Raw genomic sequence first — 25,058 nt, 5'->3', positions numbered from 1 at the left:
AGCGAATTGGTGGTGGAATCAAGGGGTAAAGCGATAATTGAGACGTAAATTGTGTTCGTGGCATCGAGGTAAGTGTTTGGTCTAACCTTAGCTTGAGGGATTAGGAGTTGTGTCCTATTTGCTATGTGTTTATTTGTTGAGTACGACGTATAGGCATGGTGACGAGTATCTATACATTGGTGTCAAGCATGCCCGTGAGTCTTATATTATGATTATTATGACTCTATTTGTATTGTTCATGCCTCTTTGTGACGATTTCTATTGTTGGGCAAAGTTTGTGGAAGTAATTGGTGATATGTGAACATTGAGGAGCGTTGGCTCAAGTTGTGAAGTTAATTGTGAAAGAATAATTGGCAATTGAACCTTATAGAGCATTGGCTCAAGTTGTGAATCGAGTGGTGAAGTAAATGTGTAAAAGAGAAGAAGATTATGGTATTGTTCCCTTGACGGGACGTTGTTGCTTTAAGTATTGTTCCCTTGCCGGGATGTTGTTGCTTTTAATATTGTACCCTTGCCGGGATGTTGTTGATATTGATGTTGTTCCCTTGCCGGGATTTTATTGTGATTCTATTTGATTCCTTGCCCTTATTGTTTGTGCTTGTTGTTTGGGTGAGGAAGAGTGTTAAAGCACGAAGGGTGATGCCGTGCATTATTTTCGTGAGGAAGAGTGTAAAGCACAAAGGGTGATGCCGTGCCAATTATACAGATTTTCATGGTGAGGACGAGAGTAAAAGCACGAAGGGTGATGCCGTGCACTTGTCCTTGATTTTTCCTGATTTTACTGGTAATTGAGTTATGGTGTTCTTTACGCTTACTTATTGATTTCCTGTTATTACTTGATTTATTTGTGATGTTATTTGTGTTGCCGGGATTTTATTGTGACATTATTGTGATTTCATTTATTCCCTTGCCCTTATTGTTTGCGATTGTTGCTTGGGTGAGGAAGAGTTTAAAGCACGAAGGGTGATGCCGTGCATTGTTTTGGTGAGAGAGTGTTAAAGCACGAAGGGTGATGCCGTGCATTGTTTTGGTGAGAGAGTGTTAAAGCACGAAGGATGATGCCGTGCACTTGTCTTCTATTTCCTGATTTTTATTGATAACTGAATTATGGTTTATCTACATTTGATTGTTGGTTATTCTGTTGATACTTGTTGTACCCCGCAGCATGATCCCCCTTCCTATCTTCAATTGAACTGTGGTGATCCTTATATTTATTTGTTGTTCTTCTGTTATTATTCGATGTTCCCGCAGCATGCTTCCCCCTCCCATCCTTAGCTGGACATTTCTGCTTTTATTGTTCCATTGTATATGATTTAACTGCACAGGTTTATTCTTGGTAGTCTGGTCCTAGCCTCGTCACTACTTCGCCGAGGTTAGGCTAGACACTTACCAGCACATGGGGTCGGTTGTGCTGATACTACACTCTGCACTCTTTTGTGCAGATCCCAGTGTTGTAGATTTCGGACCGCAGTGAGGTTGCTGCTCCTGGTCCATCAGGCGACCCGAGGTAGTCCTGCGGGCGTCCGCAGGCCTTGGAGTCTCCTTCTAGATATTATTCCTGTTTCTTTCTTGTATCTCTAGAGACAATGTTGTATTATTTCTTTCAGACCTTTATTTTTAGTAATCTTAGACAGTCTGTGAAGTTGTGACACCAATCTTGGGTAGTGTTGTTATGGAATGGTATTATCAGTATTATTAAACTTGAAATTAAGTCTTCCGCTTGTTAAATTTTGTTGATTATTAACTGTTGGATTATAACTATTAACGAATTTAAAAAATGGGAACAAGGCAAATAATTCAGTTGATTGGCTTGCCTAGCTTTCACTAGTAGGCGCCATCACGACTCCCGAGGGTGGGAAATCCGGGTCATGACAGGTTGAACCAGAAGGGTGCCCAGTTTAGATGGTCGGACGAGTGTGAGGCGAGCTTTCATAAGCTGAAGACAGTTTTGACTACGAGTGTTCCGTAGCCCGCTCAGCCAGCTAGAAGTGGAGGTAAAGGTGCTAGAGGTGGAGGTAGAGGTATTAGAGGTGGAGGTCAGGCTGCTAGAGGTGGAGGCAAGCCAGCAGTAGGCCGTCCCATAGATGTAGTTCAGAGTGGTGGGGCCCAGCCCCGATGTCATGCTCTTCCAGCCAGGCTTGAGGCTGAGACTTCCGATGCAGTTATCACAGGTACTATTCCGGTTTGTAGTAGAGATGCTTCAGTGCTATTTGATCCAAGGTCTACACACTCTTATGTGCCATCTTATTTTGAGTCGTATCTGGTTATGCACAGTGAATCTTTGTGTGCTCCTGTTTATATGTCTACACCGGTGGGTGACTCTATTGTGATAGATCGAGTCCATCGTTCTTGTATAGTTGTGATTGGGGGTCTTGAGACTCGTGTAGATTTGCTTCTTCTGAACATGGTTGATTTCGATGTCATATTGGAGATGGACTGGTTACCACCTTACCATGCTATCTTGGATTGTTATGCTAAGACTGTGACCTCAGCCTTACTGGGTTTACCTCATATAGAGTGGAGACGGACTCCTGGTCATTCTACCCGCAGTGTTATCTCGTATGTGAAGGCTCGGCGTATGGTCGAGAAAGGGTGTTTGGCCTATTTGGCCTATGTATGTGATTCTAGTGCGGGGGTTCCTTCTATTGAGTCTATGCCCATTGTTCATGAGTTTCCTAAGGTATTCCCTTCAGACCTGCCGGGCATGCCACCCGACAGGGATATTGACTTTTGCATTGATTTGGCTCCGGGCACTCAACCCATTTCTATCCCGCATCGTATGGCCCCGCCTGAGTTGAAAGAGTTAAAGGATCAGTTCCAAGACTTGCTTGAGAAGGGTTTCATTAGATCCAGTGTTTTGCCTTAGGGTGCGCTGGTGTTGTTTGTTTAGAAGAAGGATGGATCGATGGGAATGTGTATAGATTACCGGCAATTGAACAAGGTTACAATCAAGAATAAGTATCCGTTGTCGAGGATTGATGATTTGTTTGATCAGCTTCAGGGTGCTACGATATTTTCAAAGATTGACTTGAGATCTGGCTACCATCAGTTGAGGATTAGGGCATCCGATGTCCCTAAGACAGCGTTCCGCACTCGGTACGGGCATTATGAGTTATTGGTGATGTCATTCAGGTTGACAAATGCCCCAGCAGCTTTTATGGATTTGATGAAGCGAGTGTTCAGGCCTTATTTGGATTCCTTCGTGATAGTCTTCATTGATGATATTTTGATATATTCCCGCAGTCGGGAGGAGCACGAGCAGCATCTTAGAGTGGTTCTTCAGACCTTGAGGGATGGTCAGTTGTATGCTAAGTTTTCGAAGTGTGAGTTCTGGTTGAGTTCAGTTGCATTCCTGGGTCATGTTGTGTCAGCAGGGGGTATTCAGGTTGATCCGAAGAAGATTGAGGCACTCAAGAACTGGCCTAGACCAGCATCAGCTACGGAGATTCGGATTTTGTTGGGATTGGCAAGCTATTATCGTCAATTCGTGGAGGGGTTTTCATCTATCGCAGCCCCGATGACCAGGTTGACCCAGAAGGGTGCCCAGTTTAGATGGTCGGACGAGTGTGAGGCGAGCTTTCATAAGCTCAAGATAGCTATATACAGTTTATTGTGATGCATCTCGTATTGGACTTGGTACGGTATTGATGCAGGATGGCAAGGTCATTGCCTATGCTTCGCGACAGTTGAAGATTCATGAGAAGAACTATCCGGTTCATGATTTGGAGTTGACAACCATTGTTCACGCGTTGAAGATTTGAAGGCATTACTGTATGGCGTGGCATGTGAGGTGTTCATGGATCATAAGATTCTGCAGTATTTGTTCAAGCAAAAGGAGTTGAATTTGAGGCAGAGAAGGTGGTTGGAGCTGTTGAAAGACTATGATATCACCATCTTATATCATCCGGGAAAGGCCAATGTGGTGGCCGATGCTTTGAGTAGGAAGTCAGCCAGTATGGGCAGTCTTGCTTATATTCCGGTCGATGAGAGACCGCTTGCTTTGGATGTTCAGGCGTTGGCAATCAGTTCGTGAGGTTGGATGTTTCTGAGCCCAGCCGCGTGTCACCGTCGCTCGTTCTTCATTATTGGAGCGTATCCGAGATCGGCAGTATGATGATCCTCATTTGTGTGTCCTCAGAGACACGGTGCATCACGAAGATGCCAAGCATGTCACACTAGGAGATGATGGAGTTTTGAGATTGTAGGGTCGAGTTTGTATGCCTAATGTGGATGGGCTTCGAGAGTTGATTTTAGAGGAGGCCCATAGCTCCCGGTACTCTATTCATCCGGGCGCCGCTAAGATGTATCAGGATTTGCGGCAGCATTACTAGTGGAGAAGAATGAAGAAGGACATCGTCACATATGTGGCTCGGTGTTTGAATTGTTAGCAGGTTAAGTGCGAGCATCAGAGGCCCGGTGGTTCATTTCAGAAGATTGAGATTCCTGAGTGGAAGTGGGAGCGTATCACTATGGACTTCGTTACGGGACTCCCACGGACTCAGAAGAAGTTCGATGCAGTGTGGGTCATTGTTGATAGGCTGACCAAGTCAGCACATTTCATTCCTGTGGCAGTCTCCTATTCTTCCGAGAGGTTAGATGAGATCTATATCCTGGAGATTGTTCGTCTTCATGGTGTGCCCGTGTCTATCACTTCAGATCGAGGTACGCAGTTTACCTCACATTTCTGAAGAGTAGTTCAACGAGAGTTGGGCATACGGGTTGAATTGAGCACAGCGTTTCATCCTCAGACGGACGGGCAGTCCGAGCGGACCATCCAAATTTCGGAGGACATGCTCCGAGCTTGTGTCATTGACTTTGGAGGCTCGTGGGATCAGTTTTTGCCTTTAGCAGAGTTTGCCTACAACAACAGCTACCAGTCGAGTATTCAGATGGCTTCTTATGAGGCTTTATATGGTAGGCGGTGTTGGTCTCCGGTTGGATGGTTCGAGCCGGGAGAGGCTCAGTTGTTGGGTATGGATCTGGTTCAGGATGCCTTGGACAAGGTCAGGATTATTCAGGATAGGCTTCGTACAGCTCAGTCCAGGCAAAAGAGCTATGCCGATCGCAAGGTTCGTGATTTGGCATTCATGTTCGGTGAGCGGGTATTGCTTCGAGTGTCGCCTATGAAGGGCGTGATGAGATTTGGGAAGAAGGGCAAGCTTAGCCCTAGGTTCATTGGCCCGTTTGAGATTCTTGATCGAGTGGGAGAGGTGGCGTATAGACTTGCGTTGCTGCCGAGCTTATCAGCCGTGCATCCAGTGTTTCATGTGTCCATGCTTCGGAAGTATCACGGCGATCCATCCCACGTGTTAGATTTTAGCACTTTTCAGTTGGACAAGGACTTGTCCTATGAGGAGGAGCCGGTAGCTATTCTAGACCGGCAGGTTTGTCAGAGTAGATCGAAGAGTTTTCCTTCTATTCGTGTTCAGTGGAGAGGTCAGCCTGCTGAGGCATCGACGTGGGAGTCTGAGTCCGATATGCGGAGCCGTTATCCCCATCTTTTCCCCGGCTCAGGTACTTCCTTCTTCTATCCGTTCGAGGACGAACGGTTGTTTTAGAGGTGGAGAATGTGATGACCCAAAAGGTCATCACTTGTTTTTAAATTAAATTCTGCATTCCGAGGCCTTAAAAACCTCTTTCAATATCACCTTAATTTGCGTGCGCAGTCCGGATGCGTAGCCGGAAAGTCTATATGTGAATCTGTGAAAAATGATAAAATTTGGCATTAAAATGAATTAAGTTGACTTCAGTCAACATTTTGGGTAAACGGACCCGGAACCGTAATTTGACTGTCCTGGGGGTCCGTAGGAAAATATGGGACTTGGGCGTATGCACGGAATCGAATTCCGAGGTCCCAAGCCCGAGAAATGAATTTTTAAAGAAAATTGTTTTCTGAAATTATTGATGAGATTTGGAAATGAATTGTGATTAAAACTTGATGGTATCGGGCCCGTATTTTGGTTCCGGCACCCGGTATAGGTCTTATGTGTGATTTAAGATAAGTCTGTGTAATTTGGTAAGAAACGAACTTGAAACGACGTGAACCGGATCGTTTTTGAGAAAATTGGAAATTTGAAGTTCTTAAGAAAATTTCATGATTTCGATGCTAAATTCATAGTTGTTGATGTTATTTTAGTGATTTGAATGCACGAGCGAGTCCGTATGATATTTTTAGGTTGGTGTGCATGTTTGTTTTGGAGCCCTGAGGGCTCGGGTGAGTTTTGGATAGGCCACGGGTGTATTTTGGACTTAGAAAATTGTAGGTTTTCAGCTGTTGCATTGTAGGCCTGCAGGCTTCGCATTTGCGAAGCCTGGCTCGCAAATGCGAGAGGCCTGTCGCAAATGCGAAAGAGGCCCAGACCAGCCCATCCTCGCAATTGCGATGGTTCTATCGCAAATGCGATCCCCTCCCTTCCTAGCCAGTGGTCGTAAATGCGACCCTATCTTCGCATGTCCCAGCTCGCAAATGCGAGCCCTTTCTTCGCAATTCCCAGAATAGCAGATGGGGAATGGGTAATATTTGAGTTAAAATGGGCATTTGGACCTCGATTTGAGGTTCGATTTCAAAATAAATTATATATTTGAGTTCGTGGGGGATTGGGTAACCGGGTTTTGGTTCAAACCTCGGGTTTTAACCATGTGGGCCAGGGGGCGATTATTGACTTTTTGGGTAAAACTTTGGAAAAATTTATTTTCATGCATTAGAATTGATTCATTTAGCGTTTATTGATGTAATTAAGTAACTTGTGACTAGATACGAGCGAATTGGTGGTGGAATCAAGGGGTATAGCGATAATTGAGACGTAAATTGTGTTTCGAGGTAAGTGTTTGGTCTAACCTTAGCTTGAGGGATTAGGAGTTGTGTCCTATTTGCTATGTGTTTATTTGTTGAGTACGACGTATAGGCATGGTGACGAGTATCTATACGTTGGTGTCAAGCATGCCCGTGAGTCTTATATTATGATTATTATGACTCTATCTTGTTCATGCCTCTTTGTGATGATTTCTATTGTTGGGCAAAGTTTGTGGAAGTAATTGGTGATATGTGAACATTGAGGAGCGTTGGCTCAAGTTGTGAAGTGAATTGTGAAAGAATAATTGGCAATTGCACCTTATAGAGCATTGGCTCAAGTTGTGAATCGAGTGGTGAAGTAAATGTGAAAAAGAGAAGAGGATTATGGTATTGTTCCCTTGACGGGACGTTGTTGCTTTAAGTATTGTTCCCTTGCCGGGATGTTGTTGCTTTTAATATTGTACCCTTGCCGGGATGTTGTTGATATTGATGTTGTTCCCTTGCCGGAATTTTATTGTGATTCTATTTGATTCCTTGCCCTTATTGTTTGTGCTTGTTGTTTTGGTGAGGAAGAGTGTTAAAGCACGAAGGGTGATGCCGTGCATTGTTTTCATGAGGAAGAGTGTAAAGCACGAAGGGTGATGCCGTGCCAATTATACAGATTTTCATGGTGAGGACGAGAGTAAAAGCACGAAGGGTGATGCCGTGCACTTGTCCTTGATTTTTCCTGATTTTACTGGTAATTGAGTTATGGTGTTCTTTATGCTTACTTATTGATTTCCTGTTGTTACTTGATTTATTTGTGATGTTATTTGCGTTTCCGGGATTTTATGTGACATTGTTGTGATTTCATTTGTTCCCTTGCCCTTATTGTTTGTGATTGTTGCTTGGGTGAGGAAGAGTGTAAAGCACGAAGGGTGATGACGTGCATTGTTTTGGTGAGAGAGTGTTAAAGCACGAAGGGTGATGTCGTGCATTGTTTTGGTGAGAGATTGTTAAAGCACGAAGGGTGATGCCGTGCACTTGTCTTCGATTTCCTGATTTTTATTGATAACTGAATTATGGTTTATCTACATTTGATTGTTGGTTTTTCTGTTGATACTTGTTGTACCCCGCAGCATGATCCCCTTCCTATCTTCAATTGAACTGTGGTGATCCTTATATTTATTTGTTGTTCTTCTGTTATTATTCGATGTTCCCGCAGCATGCTTCCCCCTCCCATCCTTAGCTGGACATTTCTTCTTTTATTGTTCCACTGTATATGATTTAACTGCACAGGTTTATTCTTGGTAGTCTGGTCCTAGCCTCGTCACTACTTCGCCGATGTTAGGTTAGACACTTACCAGCACATGGGTTCGGTTGTGCTGATACTACACTCTGCACTCTTTTGTGCAGATCCTAGTATTGTATATTTTGGACCGCAGTGAGGTTGCTGCTCCTGGTCCATCAGGCGACCCGAGGTAGTCCTGCAGGAGTCCGCAGGCCTTGGCGTCTCCTTCTAGCTATTATTCCTGTTTCTTTCTTGTATCTTCAGAGACAGTGTGGTATTATTTCTTTCAGACCTTTATTTGTAGTAATCTTAGACAGTTTGTGAAGTCGTGACACCAATCTTGGGTAGTGTTATTATGGAATGGTATTAGCAGTATTATTATACTTGAAATTAAGTCTTCCGCTTGTTAAATTTTGTTGTTTATTAACTGTTGGATTATAACTGTAATGGATTTAAAAAAATGGGAACAAGGCAAATAATTCAGTTGATTGGCTTGCCTAGCTTTCACTAGTAGGTGCCATCATGACTCCCGAGGGTGGAAAATTCGGATCGTGACAGTAATTACTAAAATTAAATTAATATTGTGGTGCCTGTGTGGGTTTCGTATACAAAACATATACTATGTGAGGAGTACTACGGCAGCAATTTAATTTACTATCTAAAAGGTTCTAAAAAATTTATTTGGAATTTTCTATGGGGTTCTTGCAGATATTTCCCTTTGAAAATTCGCGAAAACTCATAACTTTCATAAGAATTTTCCCAAAAGTTTCATGTGAATTTTTAGAATTTCCTATGAAAAAATTCGCAAGTAATGTACATGCAGATTTAAAATCTCAGGTAATTTACTTACGGATTTAAAAATCCCCAGGTAACGTACCTGGGGATTTATAAATTCCGCAGGTAATAATTGCCTACGAAGGTTTTTCCATCAAATTGTTTTTGAAAGAAAAATCTGCAGGAAACTATGTTTCCTGCGAATTTTTCTGTATAATCCCCAGAAAAATCTCCATGTAATACGTGATTTTCTTGTAGTGAGGTGTTTTCATATTGTACCTTTCAGCTTTATCTAGAAGCAATTGTATCAGGTACTTAGAGTTTTCAAGTTAGTTAACTTGAAACTGTTGCAACAGCTGAGGCTGTGTGCTACAACGAGATTAGAGTTAATCCTAGATTTACAAAAGTGTTCTGTAAATGCAGTTTTTGGCTCAGTGATTTTAGTGGAGAGTTTGGAAAAATCCTACTGGAAAGTAGGTCGTGGTTTTTTTCACTTTTGAGCCAGGTGTTTTACACGTAAAATCTTTGTGTTCTTTAATTTCTGTACTTATTATTCTGCAACAGTAGTTGGAACACATAGAAGAACCAAGTCCTTCCATAAACAACTTAAGCAAAAATTGGACACCACACAAATCCTCCCCTCCCCCCCCCCCTCTTGTGTAGCATTGAAGTATAAAATATCAGAACTCTTTTGGAGAAGGTGCGTATGAACAAGTCGACAGGAATTTCATTTGTACGGTTACCTTACGGAATGTGATTTGAAGATGGGAGCAAAATTCACTGTTCTTAAATTCACATATTGTGAAATTGTGTTATATACTCAGAATGTATTACGTAGTCTTCTATGTCATACTCTATAAAAATTAGAAATGTACTTGTGTGTGTGGTATTATGGTTATTCTGGAACATTAATTGTTGTTTAGGTTTAGATTTCAATATATGTCTTCGGTGGATGCAACTACAGGCTAACAAAAATTATTGGGCCCGTGCAAAAGATACTCTTCCTTTAAGAGGCAATTTGGTCATTTCGTCTGCACATGTCTTCTTCTCGATGGTATCTTTAGAGTGACATGTCCTTTCCCAAAAGGCCACCACCTGCTATGTTTGCCTTCTACTGACGTTTTTGGCAAAAGATACTCTTCCTTTAAGAGGCAGTTTGGTCATTTCGTCTGCACATGTCTTCTTCTCGATGGTATCTTTAGAGTGACATGTCATTTCCCAAAAGGCCACCACCTGCTATGTTTGCCTTCTACTGACGTTTTTGGTGACTCAGCCTTTTTGGCTTCTCTCTCTATTTGCTTCCTCCATTTTCTTAGTTTACAATTAATTGGAGCTTGGGGTTTTATGAGGTCAAGACACAAGAAGACAGATATGATACTAACAGACTTAAAGATGAGTTACACAAAAAATCTCAAAAGTCAAAAGTTCATCAATTTAAAGTAAGTAGAACACTGTGATGTTTATAACTTTAGCTACTTAGCCATGGAGTTATTTTAATTGTACATATACTTCTCTCCAAGGTGCTTCTTTGTAGTATTATTTAATATAGGGTTTGCAATTAATCATCGAAAACTCCACAATTTTCTAGCCAAATTTTGTGGCAGTCGCGACCACCCCACGACAATCAGTTCGACAGAAAGATCCGGAGGATTGCTCGTGAATATATATATATATATATATATATATATATATATATATATATATATATATATTTCCTTGTAAAAAACTGTCGAAGTCTTTATGGAAACAATTTTTGTGATATGTTTGTTTGACCAAAAAAGTTTGGGACTTTTTTGTTAAACTAATTAAATAAGAAGATAGAGGGTAAATCCTAGTTAAGGATAATTAATTTTAGATCTGAGATGAATAATACAAATAGAAAAACATAGCTGGGTATAAATGCTGGCAGTGAGTATGGCCAGATTTAATGGCATAAAAAAAGTGCATTAAGTAACATTAAATGACAATACAATGCAAATAAAGGAAAAGATTCACCCAATCTTGAATGAGACGGATCCTCTTTCATTTGATAAAGATAAATGATAGACAAATACAAGAACCTTAGGACCCTTTTTGGATCTAATGGAAGGTATGGGATCACATATCCTCTAATCTCTTTAGAGAGATGTGTTTATTTATTTTCTAAAGAGAGAGTCCGTCCGTCTTGAGAAGTCCTCTCTTCCTATTTATAAGGGGTATCCCTAGAAAAACCTAAAAAAGTACAATTATAGGGAATATCCAGTAGAATATTCCCTTTGAGGATTCCAAAGCAAACTAACTGTTACATCTATCTGCACTGCTCGACCTCGGCCTTATTGATCACTGCTCAACCTCGGCCTTATTGATCACTGCTCGATCTCGGCCTTATTGATCACTGCTCGACATCGGCCAGTTGTCTCCGCATGTCGAATTTCTCTGATCTGATTTTGACCCATACAGTTGGTCCTTCCGCTTATCGAGGTTGTCTTTTTGGTCGAGCTCGGTGAGCGGACTTCATTAATCGTAGTTTGAGAAATTCAAATGGGGAAGTCGAATGTGAATCGGGCGAGGAGGCCGAATATTTAATTCGGGCGAGGAGGCCGAATGTTAATTCGGGCGAGGAGGCCGAATGTTAATTCGGGCGAGGTCGAATGTGATTCGGGCGAGGAGGCCAAATGTTAATTCGGGCGAGGAGGGAGAATGTTAATTCGAGCGAGGAGGCCAAATGTGATTCGGGCGAGGCGGCCGAATGTTAATTCGGGCGAGGAGGCCGAATATTAATTAGAGTGAGGTCGAATGTGATCCTGGCGAGGCGGCAGAATGTTAATTCGGGCGAGGAGGCCAAATGTTTAATTCGGGAAAGGAGGCCGAATGTTTATTCGAGCGAGGTCGAATGTGATTCGGGCGAGGAGGCCGAATGTTAATTCGGGCGAGGAGGCCGAATTGTAATTCGAGAGAGGTCAAATGTGATTCGGGCGAGGCGGCCGAATGTTAATTCGGGCGAGGAGGACGAATATTAATTCGGGTGAGGAGGCCAAACGTGATCCCTAGGAGGCCGAATATTTAACTCGGGTGAGGAGGCCGAATGTTAATTCTAGCGAGGTCGAATGTGATTCGGGCGAGGCGGCCGAATGTTAATTCGGGCGAGGAGGCTGAATTGTAATTCGAGCGAGGTCGAATGTGTTTCAGGCGAGGCGGCCGAATGTTAATTCGGGCGAGGAGGCCGAATATTTAATTTAGGCGAGGTTGAATGTTGATTCGGGCGAGGTCGAGTGTTGATTCGGTCAAGGCCGAGTGTTGATTAGGACGAGGCCGAATGTTAATTCGGGCGAGGAGGCCGAATGTTACTTCGAGCGAGGTGGAATGTGATTCAGGCGAGGCGGCCGAATGTTAATTCGGGTGAGGAGGCCGAACGTTAATCCGGCGGGAGGCCGAATGTTAATTCGAGCGAGGTCGAATGTGATTCGGGCGAGGAGGCCGAATGTTAATTCGAGCGAGGTAGAATGTGATTCGGGCGAGGAGGCCGAATTGTAATTCTAGCGAGGTCGAATGTGATTCGGGCGAGGCGGCCGAATGTTAATTCAGGCGAGGAGGCCGAATATTTAATTCAGGTGAGGTCGAATGTTGATTCGGACGAGGCCGACTGTTGATTCGGACGAGGCCGACTGTTGATTCGGGCGAGGTCGAGTGTTAATTCGGACGAGGTTCGGACGAGGCCGAATGTTGTAGGCGAAGCGGAATTTTGATTCCGACGAGGCTGAATATTGATTCAAGCAAGGCCGAATGATGATTCGGCCGAGGCCGAGTGTAACTTGTGTAATTGATGCAGCTTCGCTTTGGCGAAAATGCGGGTGAGCTTCATGCACTTATGCTTTGCTTACGCATTTCAGAGGGATTTACCTGTTTTCTAGGCTGGCAATCCAGTCCCAGTCTATATGGTCTTTTGGCGTCTTTGGATTTTTTATATATTTGTATATATGATGGCGATCGTCCCCTGTTCGCGTATCTGTGAGAATGCTCCTGCTTCTTCCCCACTTAGAAAAATAGTTAGTTAAACCAAATGAAATCGTTCGTTACCTCGATTTGATCGGTTAGCGAGTGGGTAGGAGTGACCACGTTCCCTTCTCCGGTTATGCTTTTAGTGGCCGCTACCAGCTTGGCAAGGCCGTCCGCTTTGATATTCTGTGCTCGACCGCTGATGGCACGATTGCACTTTCCAGCCAGCAAGTTAAGCAAGACTAAAGGAAAAACATATGGAGACCGTGGAGCACCACACTGAATATAGCTATCCAGGTAATCATGCCAAACAAGCTAACAACATTGAATATCATGTGGTTCTACGCCAGATGGTGAAAAGAAGATAGGTATTCTGTTAACTTATAAAGTAAAAAAGAATATGAGATGATAATGTTTTTGTAAATAACAGTTATGATGTTTTTTTGAATAGCACCAATTTATTGAATCAGTTTATTCCCGTTTAGTCCGATCGAATTCTATAAGATAATGGACTTACAGAGCCCTGGCGATTAAGACGGTGACGCCTATGAACAGGAAGTGAACACAAAGTGAAACTAGAATTGAATTTTTAGATCTAGAGGAAATTAAAATTTTAACTAGAAAATCCCTACAGACGGCGCCAAATGTTTGAACAAAAAAGTATGGGACCTTTTTTGTTAAACTAATTGGATAAGAAGATAGAGGGTAAATCCTAGTTAAGGATAATTAATTCTAGATCTAGGATGAATAATATAAATAGAAAAACATAGCTGAGTATAAATGCTGGCAGTGAGTATGGCCAGATTTAATAGCATAAAAAAAGTGCATTAAGTAACATTAAATGGCAATAAAATGCAAATAAAGGAAAAGATTCACCCAATTTTGAGTGAGATGGATCCTCTTTCATTTGATAAAGATGAATGATAGACACATACAAGAATCTTAGAACTCTTTTTGGATCAGATGGAAGGTATGGGATCACATATCCTCTAATCTCTTTAGAGAGATGTGTTTATTTATTTTCTAGAGAGAGAGTCCCCCCATCTTGAGAAGTCCTCTCTTCCTATTTATAAGGGGTATCCCTAGAAAATCCTAAAAAAGTACAATTAGAGGGAATATCCAGTAGAATATTCCCTTTGAGGATTCCACAGCAAACTAGTCGTTACATCTATCTGCACTGCTCGACCTCGGCCTTATTGATCACTGCTCGAACTTGGCCTTATTGATCACCGCTCGACCTCGGCCTTATTGATCACTGCTCGACCTCGGCCAATTGTCTCCGCATGTCGAATTTCTCTGATCTGATTTTGACCCATATAGTTGGTCCCTCCGCTTATCAAGGTTGTCTTTTTGGTCGATCTCGGTGAGCGGACTTCATTAATCGTAGTTCGAGAAATTCAAATGGGGAAGTCGAATGTGAAGCGGGTGAGGAGGCCGAATATTTAATTCGGACGAGGAGGCCGAATGTAATCGATCCGGCAGTTAGACGAAAGAGCCTATAATTGGTTGATGCGACATGAGCTTCACAAGTGGACATTGCATGCTGATGGTGGCAGATGATGGGGAACCCTGACAATAAATGTATCAGAGTCTTTCAATGGGTTATTGAAGTCTGCACGTGGATTTCCTGTCACTACCACGATCCAGATGACATTCAAACAGATGGCGGAGAGGTTTGTTGAAAGGCATAGAGGTGCATCAGAATTGATAGAGAGGGGTGTTGAATTTATGCCAATACCGATGAAAAGATTTGAAAAATACAGGAGGCGAGCACATTGGCATTCATATTTACAGTATGATCACGACCGGGGTGGTTTTGAAGTTTGCACCGCTATCCATCAACCGGGGGAATAATATACACACCCTAAATGAAGCCAGCAGGTTGTGTTCATTTTGGAAATGGACCATCTACCACATGCCGTGCTCATATGCCATGAAATGCTTTCAACAAATAGGTTTAGGGGCAACCAACTATGTTGATAGGCAATACAGTGTTGCTGTATACTTAAACACATATAGTGGGCAGTTGCAGCCAGTGGGTGCTGAGCATTATTGGTCGTCGGCACCATTTAAGATGCTTTATAACAAGGACTATTTGCGCAAGCTACAAGTGCAAAAGAGAACGCGTATACGGAACCAAATGGATGTTGGTGATACTATTTATGTGCGAAAATGAGGAATATGCTCGCAAACAGGACACGACCGTCGTAAATGTCGTTCAGCTGGTTTGGATGGCGGTGGTAATCCAGCTCCTGGTGCAAGTTCGTCTAATGTGCCCAACTATCAAGGATACACGTAGTGTTTTATTTTCGTAATGTTTTTTGTAATAAGTGTCTGTACTTGTTTATGTTGCAAGATGTATCAAATAAAATTATGTTTCCACAACCTTGTTACATCTTATTGATATTTAACATTTTTCAGTTGAGTAATTAATGAATTTCTCCCTCCGTTCATGTAATCAAAAATAGTATTGGATTATAAAACGGAAAATTTTTACGTTCACTTTCGAGTTTCACTCTAAAATTATTAGAAAACTACACTGTCAGAGGAGGAAGATGTTTGATAAATAAGTGAATATATATAGCGCGGTTAGATACTACGTTTTGTGTGTTGTCTTGTCGATCTGAAAAGCTGCCTGACTGTGAAAAAGTTGTTTCGTATCAGAAAAAATATTTAACACGTCAAGCATAGCGCGGTCAAATACTACGTTTTGTGTGAATATATATAGCGCGGTTAAATAATACGTTTTGTGTGTGGTCTTGTCGATCTGAAAAAGCTGCCCAACTGCGAAAAAGATGTTTCGTATCAGAAAGAATCTTTAACACGCCAAGCATAACGCGGTTAAATACTACGTTTTGTGTGAATATATATAGCGCGGTTAGATACTACGTTTTGTGTGTTGTCTTGTCGATCTGAAAAGCTGCCTGACTGTGAAAAGTTGTTTCGTATCAGAAAGAATCTTTAACACGCCAAGCATAGCGCAGTTAAATACTATGTTTTGTGTGAATATATATAGCGCGGTTAAATACTACGTTTTGTGTGTTGTCTTGCCTATAAATAACGGGCGCATTCTAGTTATTTTCTGCGCTTAACCATATCAAATAGCAAAACTTTCCATAAAAGCAGGGTTTTTTCGTTTTAACAAATGTCTGACCGCATGTACCAATGTGCCAATGTGGCAAATGCTATATGATGGCGGACTGTTGGGATGACGGTCAAGTTGGACGCAGATACTGGATGTGTGTGAACACCTTTGGAGGCAACAACGGAAATTTTTGCAATTTTGAGGTATGGATTGATGAACCCTGTCAGCAGGAATGCTACAAACTTTGCAATATCTTCATGATTTGACCAAAAAACAGTGGGAATATGAACGAGAATACAAACGAGAAATTGCGGAGTTGAAGGAGAAACTTTAAGAGGTGGAAGAAGAAAAAAATAAGCTGAAAGAAAAATTTAAGTGGTTGGATCAAAGAATACTAGACGGTCGTGACTAAACAATGACATGTATGTGTTGAGTGTAGTAGTTTATCTTTATGTTTCCCATGTCATATGTTTTCATTAGTTGTACTGAATTTAAGTTATGTTAAGTTTCTATGTTTGTGTTTGTGTTGTAGTGTTGAAATAAAGAAGAAACGGAGAAATAAAAACATAATGCGCATATTATATAAACATAAAAAAATTGTTGTTATTATTTACATAAAATAATATTTACATAGCGTACATAAAATACAAAAAAAAGAAAATCAATATGTCCCATAGCATGTGTGCTTTAATGCAGCCGCTGGCCTGAGGCGCATCCTATCCCGCCCGGATATGCCATCAGGATCATCCTCATCACGTCGACTCTTTATCGGAGGATGCGCTACAAGATGATCGTCAGTAGTGCTGGCAGGATTAGTAGAAGGGGTCGTCGGTCCATCAACAACCTACAGAAGAATAAGTCAGCTCAGTATATGAAAATATATATTAGTAATGTACGTGTTAAGTCAAAAAAATTCTCTTACCATGGTCTCGTCGGGCTCCTGAATATAAGCATCCGTCGCATTCTGCTCAGCATCGCACAAAGTGGCCTCCCTGATGGACCGGGATGAAGCCTTAATAAGAAAATTATAAAATTATTTATTGCGAATCAATGAGATAAAAACATATATAAATTTAATAGTAATACAAACATACCTACTCCTGTGAAAGATCCACACCACCCGTCGACGATGAGCCATAACTCAGCCGGCGCCCACCATCCACATCTCGGGTCGGCCAATCTTCAGCAGCGGTCGATGGCCCTGAAAACATCTGCTCCCAATCATGTTCGGTAATGCTCATGCCCGCTATCTGCAATGGATCTGACGGGATCACCTGCGACGCGGCTGGAGTGAACACCAGCTGAAGGTTGTACGACGGCATGCTACTAAGATGCTCGTCTGGCTCATGGAGGTCACCCGGCAGATCAGCTCCAACATCATCATTAGGTGCCTGAACAGTTGCCTCAACGCCCTCTTGTTGGGGACCAACTCCTCGCCGACCCCCACGACCCCGTAGGACAACCCTGCCTCGTGGGGCACCCCTATCTCGTGGGACAGCCCTTCCTCGTCGTACCCTAGCTCATGGGACAGGCCTACCTCGATGGTAGTGCTCTGGCGCCACATAAGCAGGGACGTGCTCTAAGCGCTCGTCCTCTTTGGCTCGATGCAGTGTCCGGGCAGCAAGCTCTGTAACTTGTCGGCCATAATCCTGCAAAGCGACCGCAGGATCGCCAGCGTGCTGCTGCATTTTCAGTCCCAACTGGTGGACTAAATGTAGGCCAATAGCCTACACAACATGTAAAATATAAATTATGGAATGCTAGATCACAGTTATAAGTAAGAATACCAAATAACGTACCAGTGCCTCGTGCCTCCCGGCGTATGTAACGTACCGATCGCCAACTCGATGAATAAGATTCCCGATGATAAGTCAGGTAACGCCGCGGTACCAGCCCATGTAAAAATGCTCAATATCTAGCCGGCTCGGTGAAGGGGGGCGGAATCAGGTCAGATCGTCGGTCTCATGTAAATATCTGGTCCTATAGCCATGCCAAAAATGCATCGTCCACCCTGGTACGATCATCCCGCTGGTAATATGTGGTCTCCCAGGTGGGCGGCGTCGGTACGAGCTGCAGACGGCCAAACTGGCGAAGTACCCGCTTGGTGGCATGATGCTCCACAATATCAAGGCAGAACAATGGGACGGAAGAGGCCCACATAAGTCAGCAGGCCGAGCAATAACAGGGCAAGCCAGCTATCAACTCCTCGTTGTATGGCGTCCAGATGAACTATTAAGTAAGAACAGAAAACGTCAATATACGCAACTTGTGTTTAGAGTGTATTACAAGTAAACCTAGATATACATTTAACTGTGCTCCATCCAGCAAATCCAATATATCCCTCAACAATGAGAGATTACACTGAGCCTCGTACTGGCGCATATATCCCCGCCAGAGAACCCTCCTAGCTAGAGGGAGCAACGGAGGTGGTACATACGGATCTAATGGTGGTAGAGGTGGCTGCAACTGGAGGAACCGCTCCCAGGCCCAAACCTAACATAAAATGCTGACGTAAAATTTAAGATATATTTTTACTAGGTATGTTAAAATGAATAGGGTATTCGAATATGCTGTCACCTGTAGTAGCGGAAAAATCCAGCAACGTCACGCTGGGTGCCCATGCTCGCCTGGCACATCTGCCTGTACAAGTAGCCGAGAACAGCAGTGCCCCAGCTGTACTGGGGTAAATCATCTAGCCGCTCAAGATGATGAAGAAATCGCAAGCTGACTAGGTTCCCCGAAGTGTTCGGGAACAAAACTCCTCCAAACGTAAGGAGTAGCAGCAACCTCGTCTACCGGTCAACATGATAATTCGATATATTGGCATCGATTCAGGATGCAATGCCTCCAACCACTGTCGAATAGTCGTCAACGAAAAACGACTGGTCCCAGCCAGTACATTCTCATCCTCTGGTCGGAAAGCAGTGAGCCGCTGCAGCATGTCCAGGTACTGCACACGTGTCATCTCTCTCATGCCAGGCGGCAGAGCAACGAGGTGCTCATCAACGGGCAACCCATATAAAGCCTCCACGTCCTGGAGTGTGATGGTGGCCTCGCCAATGGGCAGGTGGAATGTGTGTGTCTCCAGTCGCCACCACTCTATCAGGGTCGTGACCAAAGATAGAGTTTGTGTTTGATCTATCAGTTATTTTGACGTATTTTTGAGTATAAGAGATACTTATACTACAAGAAAAGTACGCTAAAAGGCACTACATTTTACTACGCTGAAAGGCACTACATTATACTACGCTAAAAGGCACTACATTTTACTACGTTAAAAGGCATTACATTTTACTACCCTAAAAGGGCACTATATTACTAGTCTTTAAGCAAATAAATAATATAAACCAGATAAAACACAACAAATACATTGTAATCACAAAACATTCACAAAAATACATATAAAACAATAATAGTAATTTATTAACATTTTTATTAACAAATAATAACAATTTCACAATTTTTACATATTTTTTAAGAACATTAATATCTTAGTCCGGATAAAAATAACATACAAATTTAATAACTAAAAAAACACAAAACAACATGGAACACATCAAAACAACTAATATGCATTATTTATACGAGTTTGGACATAAACTAAATCGGAATACCTCGATTTATGTTTTTCGGAAAGTTGAAGATCTGAAAATTTTACTCCGAAACAAGCAACCCACAATAATAGAAGACTTGGCTAGGATGTGGGACCAACTTTGATTAGTTTTTGTGGGACGGGTAGGGTCCACTCGAGTTTTTATCTTTTTAATTGGGGGGGGGGGGGGGGGGGGCTCNGCCAGAAATAGTGGCGCTATATATTAACGGTAACAGCACCGTTAATATATAGCGCCACTATTTCTGGCGATATACACTGTCAGAGTGATATAGCGCCAGAAATAGTGGCGTTATATCCCTCACCAAAAAACCCTCCATCTTCTTCCCCCGTCTTCTTCTTCACCATTATTCTAATCCCCACTCCAAAAATTGGTCCCCCACTGTCCGCCATTAAAAAAAAAAAAATTTGGGTCCCCCCGACATATAAAACTTGGAGAACGTAGGTCCCACACTCGAGTAGAGCTTCTTGTTATTGTTGATTCACGCTTCCGTAGTCAAATTTTCGATCTATTTGCTTTCCGAAAATTCTAAATCGAGGTATTTCGATTTATTTTAAGTTGAAACTTATATAATAATGCATATTATTTGATTTGTATGTGTTTTATTTCGGTTTGTGGTTTTATTTTCGAAATTAGCATCTTAAATTTATCCGGATTTAATTTTACCGTTTTATATAAAAATATAAATTTGTCAAATAAATTTGTCTGTTAATATTCTCATTTATATATATGTGCTTTCATGCCGTTTTGTGTTTTATTTTGCAATTAAATTTATTTGTTGTTTATGTTTAGTTTAGATTATTTTTTAGCGTAGTAAAATCTAGACCTTTTTAGCGTAGTAAAACGTAGACCATTTTAGCGTAGTAAAATTTAGAGCCTTGTAGCGTAGTAATGTGTAGTATTTTAGCTTAGAATTCCTTTTGTTTTAGTATCTATTACTGGTATTTTGATCCTCAAAATATGGAGCCCGGAACCCATACGTAAGTAATTTATACAATTAAGTTATTAAAAAATATGAATTTCAATTATAAAAAAAATACATAATATTAGATAATGGTGCCTCAAAATATGGAGCCCGGAACCCATACGTAAGTAATTTGTACAATTAAGTTATTAAAAAATATGAATTTAAATTATAAAAAAATACATAATTATTAATGATAATTTGGTGCCACCGGGCCTCACAATATCGAGCCCGGAATCCATACGTAAGTAATTTGTACAATTAAGTTATTAAAAAATATGAATTTAAATTATAAGAAAATACATAATTATTAATGATAATTTGGTGCCACTGGGCCTCAAAATATCGAGCCCGGAACCCATACGTAAGTAATTTGTACAATTAAGTTATTAAAAAATATGAATTTAAATTATAAAAAAGTACATATAGCCGCGGTGCCTCAAAATATCGAGCCCGGAACCCATACGTAAGTAATTTATACAATTAAGTTATTAAAAAATATGAATTTCAATTATAAAAAAAATACATAATTATTAATGATAATTTGTACAATTAAGTTATTAAAAATTATGATTTTACAGTTGACGACATGGATGCGCCTATACATCCCGGCCCTCGGACGTCGGATCTATTAGCCCTACAGCCCCAGCATAGATCCGAGTATATCTGGGAGGGACAGTTGCTTACAACGACTTTTCGGGCCAGGAGAGTGGATCTACTATGGGAGTTTTTGAGTCCTCCCCGCGTTCTACATCCCCGCGTGGTCCATCACTTGGAGGAGATGGGATTTTATAGGATTATTAGGATTGGTCGGATACAGCTCGACTATGCTTTGATCACGGCCATGATTGAGCAGTGGCGACCGGAGACGCACACTTTCCATCTACCCATTGGCGAGGCCACCATCACACTCCAGGACGCAGAGATTTTATATGGCCTGTCCGCTGATGGCTTGCCTGTTTTACTCCCTACGACCATGAGATATTATCCGCGGGAGGCATATTGGGATATGCTGCACATGCTCACTGGTTTCATGCCGGAGGACCAGGAGGTAGCGTCTGGGGTCAGTCGCATACAGTTAGTCCCCATTAGAGACCACCTGGTGCAGCTCCACGATACTATCACCGACGAGTCAGCGGAGGTGGATGTGCAGCGATACATGAGGCTGTTGCTGCTCCTTCTATTTGGGGGGGTCTTGTTCCCGAACACTTCGGGGAACCTAGTGAGCCTCCGTTTTCTGCATCATATCACCCGGTTCGAGGATACAGCTAGCTACAGCTGGGGTGGTGCTGTCCTCTCATTTTTGTACAGGCAGATGTGTCGGGCTTCCATGGGCACACAGAGAGACGTTTGTGGCTTCCTGTCGCTTCTACAGGTGACAACATATTCAACGAATATGTCCGTTAGTTACAATTCTACTTAGTTATAGTTTATCTGACACTATACATCAACTTTCTATGTTAGGTTTGGGTCTGGGAATGATTTCTGCAGCTTCGGCCACCTTTACCACAGCTACCGGCTAATGTAGACATTCCGAATCTCCCTCTAGCTTGTAGGTGGGTTATGCGTCGTAGACTTGAACGAGAGTATGATGCCCATCATAATCTCCCCCGCATCAGGGATGTCTTGGATTTGTTGGAGGACACACAGGTGAATATCTAACTAAACGTACCAGTTATTGTTTAATTTAGTGTTGCGCATACTAACGGTTTGTGTTGTTATTTGATAGTTCATCTGGACGCCGTACAGCGAGTTGGTGATAGGAACCCTGCCAGCGTATTGTACGTTCGGCCGACATATTTGGAGGGCTTCTGTCCCTCTCACATGCCTCGATATTGTGGAGCATCATGCCTCAGAGCGGGTTTTTCGTCAGTTTGGCCTGCCGCAGCCTATACCGACTCTGCCTGCATGGCATCCTTTACATTATGAGAGGGATGATCGGTCTAGGGTGGACGGCACATTTATTGACTGGCTTAACGCCCAGCTGGCTATTTGGGACAGGCGAGGTGACTTAAACCCACCTCCGCAGCACCTTCCTATTGAAGGTTATATGGCATGGTACCGCACTGTTTCCCGACTTTTTATCGGGAACCCAGTTCATCAGGCAGAAGGTCGGTACGTCTCATACGCCGGGAGACACGAGGCTCTGGTATGTTTTCTGTTATAATTAATTATATACCTGTAATTTCGTGCCAAATACGTAGTTTAAATTCTTTACTTTTGTGCAGGCGATTGGATTGTATACCGTCTATCGTATGGGGCAGCAGATGCAGAGTTATGTCCACGATCCTGTGGTCATGCAGGACTACAGTCGTCGATTCATGGATTTGGCTGCCCAGACACTGCAGCGAGCCCGATCGGATCAGCGTTTGGCACACGAGGCTGATTATATTGACCCAGCCACGTACCAGCGAGGTCGTGGTATCCCACGAGGTGGTGGTGCCCGACGACCTGCTGGTGCCCGACGAGCTGCTGGTGCCCGACGACCTCGTGCTGCCCGAGGAGGTGGTGTTCAGCAGGGGGGCCATGATGCTCCTGATGATGATGTTGCTGCTGATATGGCAGGTGGCATGCATGAGACTGACATGCCGTTTTACAGCCTGGGAATTTTTGACACTCCAGTGCCATCACAGATGACCCCATCGGGTCAACTATTGATCACGGGCTCGGATTTTCAAGGAGCGGATTGGGGTAGATATTTCCCTGGCCCGTCTACCACTGATGAGGGTCGACCGACCCGAGATTTATTTAGTGGGCGCCGACAAGTTATGGCAGCTCTTCACATGCGCAGGTATGAGTTTATTAGTATTGAATTTGAATTTGTTTTAACTATAACTTATTTATTTTGTTACACTATATTAATTTCCTTTTTTCAGGCTTCATGTGATGCTGCGACAGATGACTACATTCAGGATCCAGACACGATTATGGTAAGATAATTTAAATTGTTATGAATTATTATGTAGTTTTCTAAACTAAGTTTTATATTATTATGTAGCATTCTACTGGACCTGACAGCACCATCGATACATGTCATCCTGCGCCGCATCCGGCTATAAGGAGAAAACTTGATGATGATGATCCTGATAGCGTACCCGGGCGGGAGGGGATACGCCTCAGGCCGACGGCTACATTGAGACACACCGGATGCAGGACACATTGAGTCGGCCTTCCTTTTTTTTTATTTGGTGTAAATAATATTTTTGTACATATTAACAACAATATTTAATCGAATATGTCCATTACTTTTTTTAGTTCTCCATGTGTTTTATTGTTTCGTATAACAACACAAGCATTTAAACTTAAATGCCACTTCAATTAAAATAAATTTCAGTACAACAAACAAGGAAAACATAACAACAACACAACACAAACATAACATGCCAACATAATAAAAATACATAAAATATGAAAAATACACTAAGCACATACATGCCATTGATTAGTCTCGGCTGCCATTTATTCTCCGCTCCAACCACTTAAATCGTTGGTCCATTTGTTCTTTTTCTTCTTCTAACTCTTTCACTCTCGCCTTCACCTCCGCAAGTTCCCGTTTATATTTTTTTTTACGTTCCTTCTGTGCTTCACAATTCCATTCTGCTCTCCATTTTTCATCTCCTACCTGTTTTAGTTTCTCCCTTATTTCTGTAATAATTCTATCGCTTTCTCTTTGTACTCCCAGTTGGCATAACCACTTATTATGAAGAGATTGCAGTTGTTCTCTGTAGCATTCCTGATAACATGGTTCATCAACCCATTCATCAAACTCACACATAGGTTCGCCGGGAACCTTGTACAACTGGTTCATACAGTGCCAGTAGCGGCGTCCAACATCACGACCTTCCCAGCAACTGCTCATCACGCATGCTTTTCCACAGTAGCACATTGGTGGACGAAGAGGTTGAGCCATTTGTGAAATATTTCCTTTTAGTAAAAAAAATCTTTCTTTTAATGAAATATTTGCGTTTAGTAAATTTTGAGCACACAAAATGACTATAATGAGCCCGTTATTTATAGGCGAGAGAACACACACATAACGCCAGGTATAATGGCGCTATATTTCAGCTTTTTCAGTTCAACAAGACAACACACACATAACGCCACGTATAATGGCGCTATATTTAGCGTGTTAAATATCATGATGTTGACAAGACTGCTTTATGTCAGCTGGTCAGCTTTTTCAGTTCGACAAGACAACACACACATAACGCCAGGTATAATGGCGCTATATTTAGCGTGTTAAATATCATGATGTTGACAAGACTACTTTATGTCAGCTGGTCAGCTTTTTCAGTTCGACAAGACAATACACACATAACGCCAGGTATAATGGCGCTATATTTAGCGTGTTAAATATCATGATGTTGACAAGACTACTTTATGTCAGCTGGTCAGCTTTTTCGGTTCGACAAGACAACACACGCATAAAGCCAGGTATAATGGCACTATATTTTGCGTGTTAAATATCATGATGTTGACAAGATAACTTTATGTTAGCTAGGTCTAGCTTTTTCAGTTTCGACTAAGACAACACACGACATAACGCACGGTATAATGGCGCTATATTTTGACGTGTTAAATAATCA

At 42.2% G+C, this 25,058-nt stretch overlaps 1 long non-coding RNA gene across 1 annotated transcript; it reads left to right on the top strand.

Moving 5' to 3' along the window:
- The first annotated feature begins 23,237 nt into the window (after positions 1 to 23,237).
- LOC109213253 lies at positions 23,238 to 23,511 on the top strand. Its single transcript, XR_002065978.1, has 3 exons — positions 23,238 to 23,263; positions 23,349 to 23,402; positions 23,471 to 23,511. It is a non-coding gene; the product is annotated as an uncharacterized LOC109213253 (long non-coding RNA).
- The last annotated feature ends 1,547 nt before the right edge of the window (positions 23,512 to 25,058 follow it).

This window comes from Nicotiana attenuata, unplaced genomic scaffold (assembly GCF_001879085.1).
Source record: "Nicotiana attenuata strain UT unplaced genomic scaffold, NIATTr2, whole genome shotgun sequence".
In the NCBI taxonomy this organism is placed as follows: domain Eukaryota; kingdom Viridiplantae; phylum Streptophyta; class Magnoliopsida; order Solanales; family Solanaceae; genus Nicotiana; species Nicotiana attenuata.
Note: the sequence above shows the minus strand (reverse complement) of the source record. Positions and strands in the feature narration are given on the sequence as shown.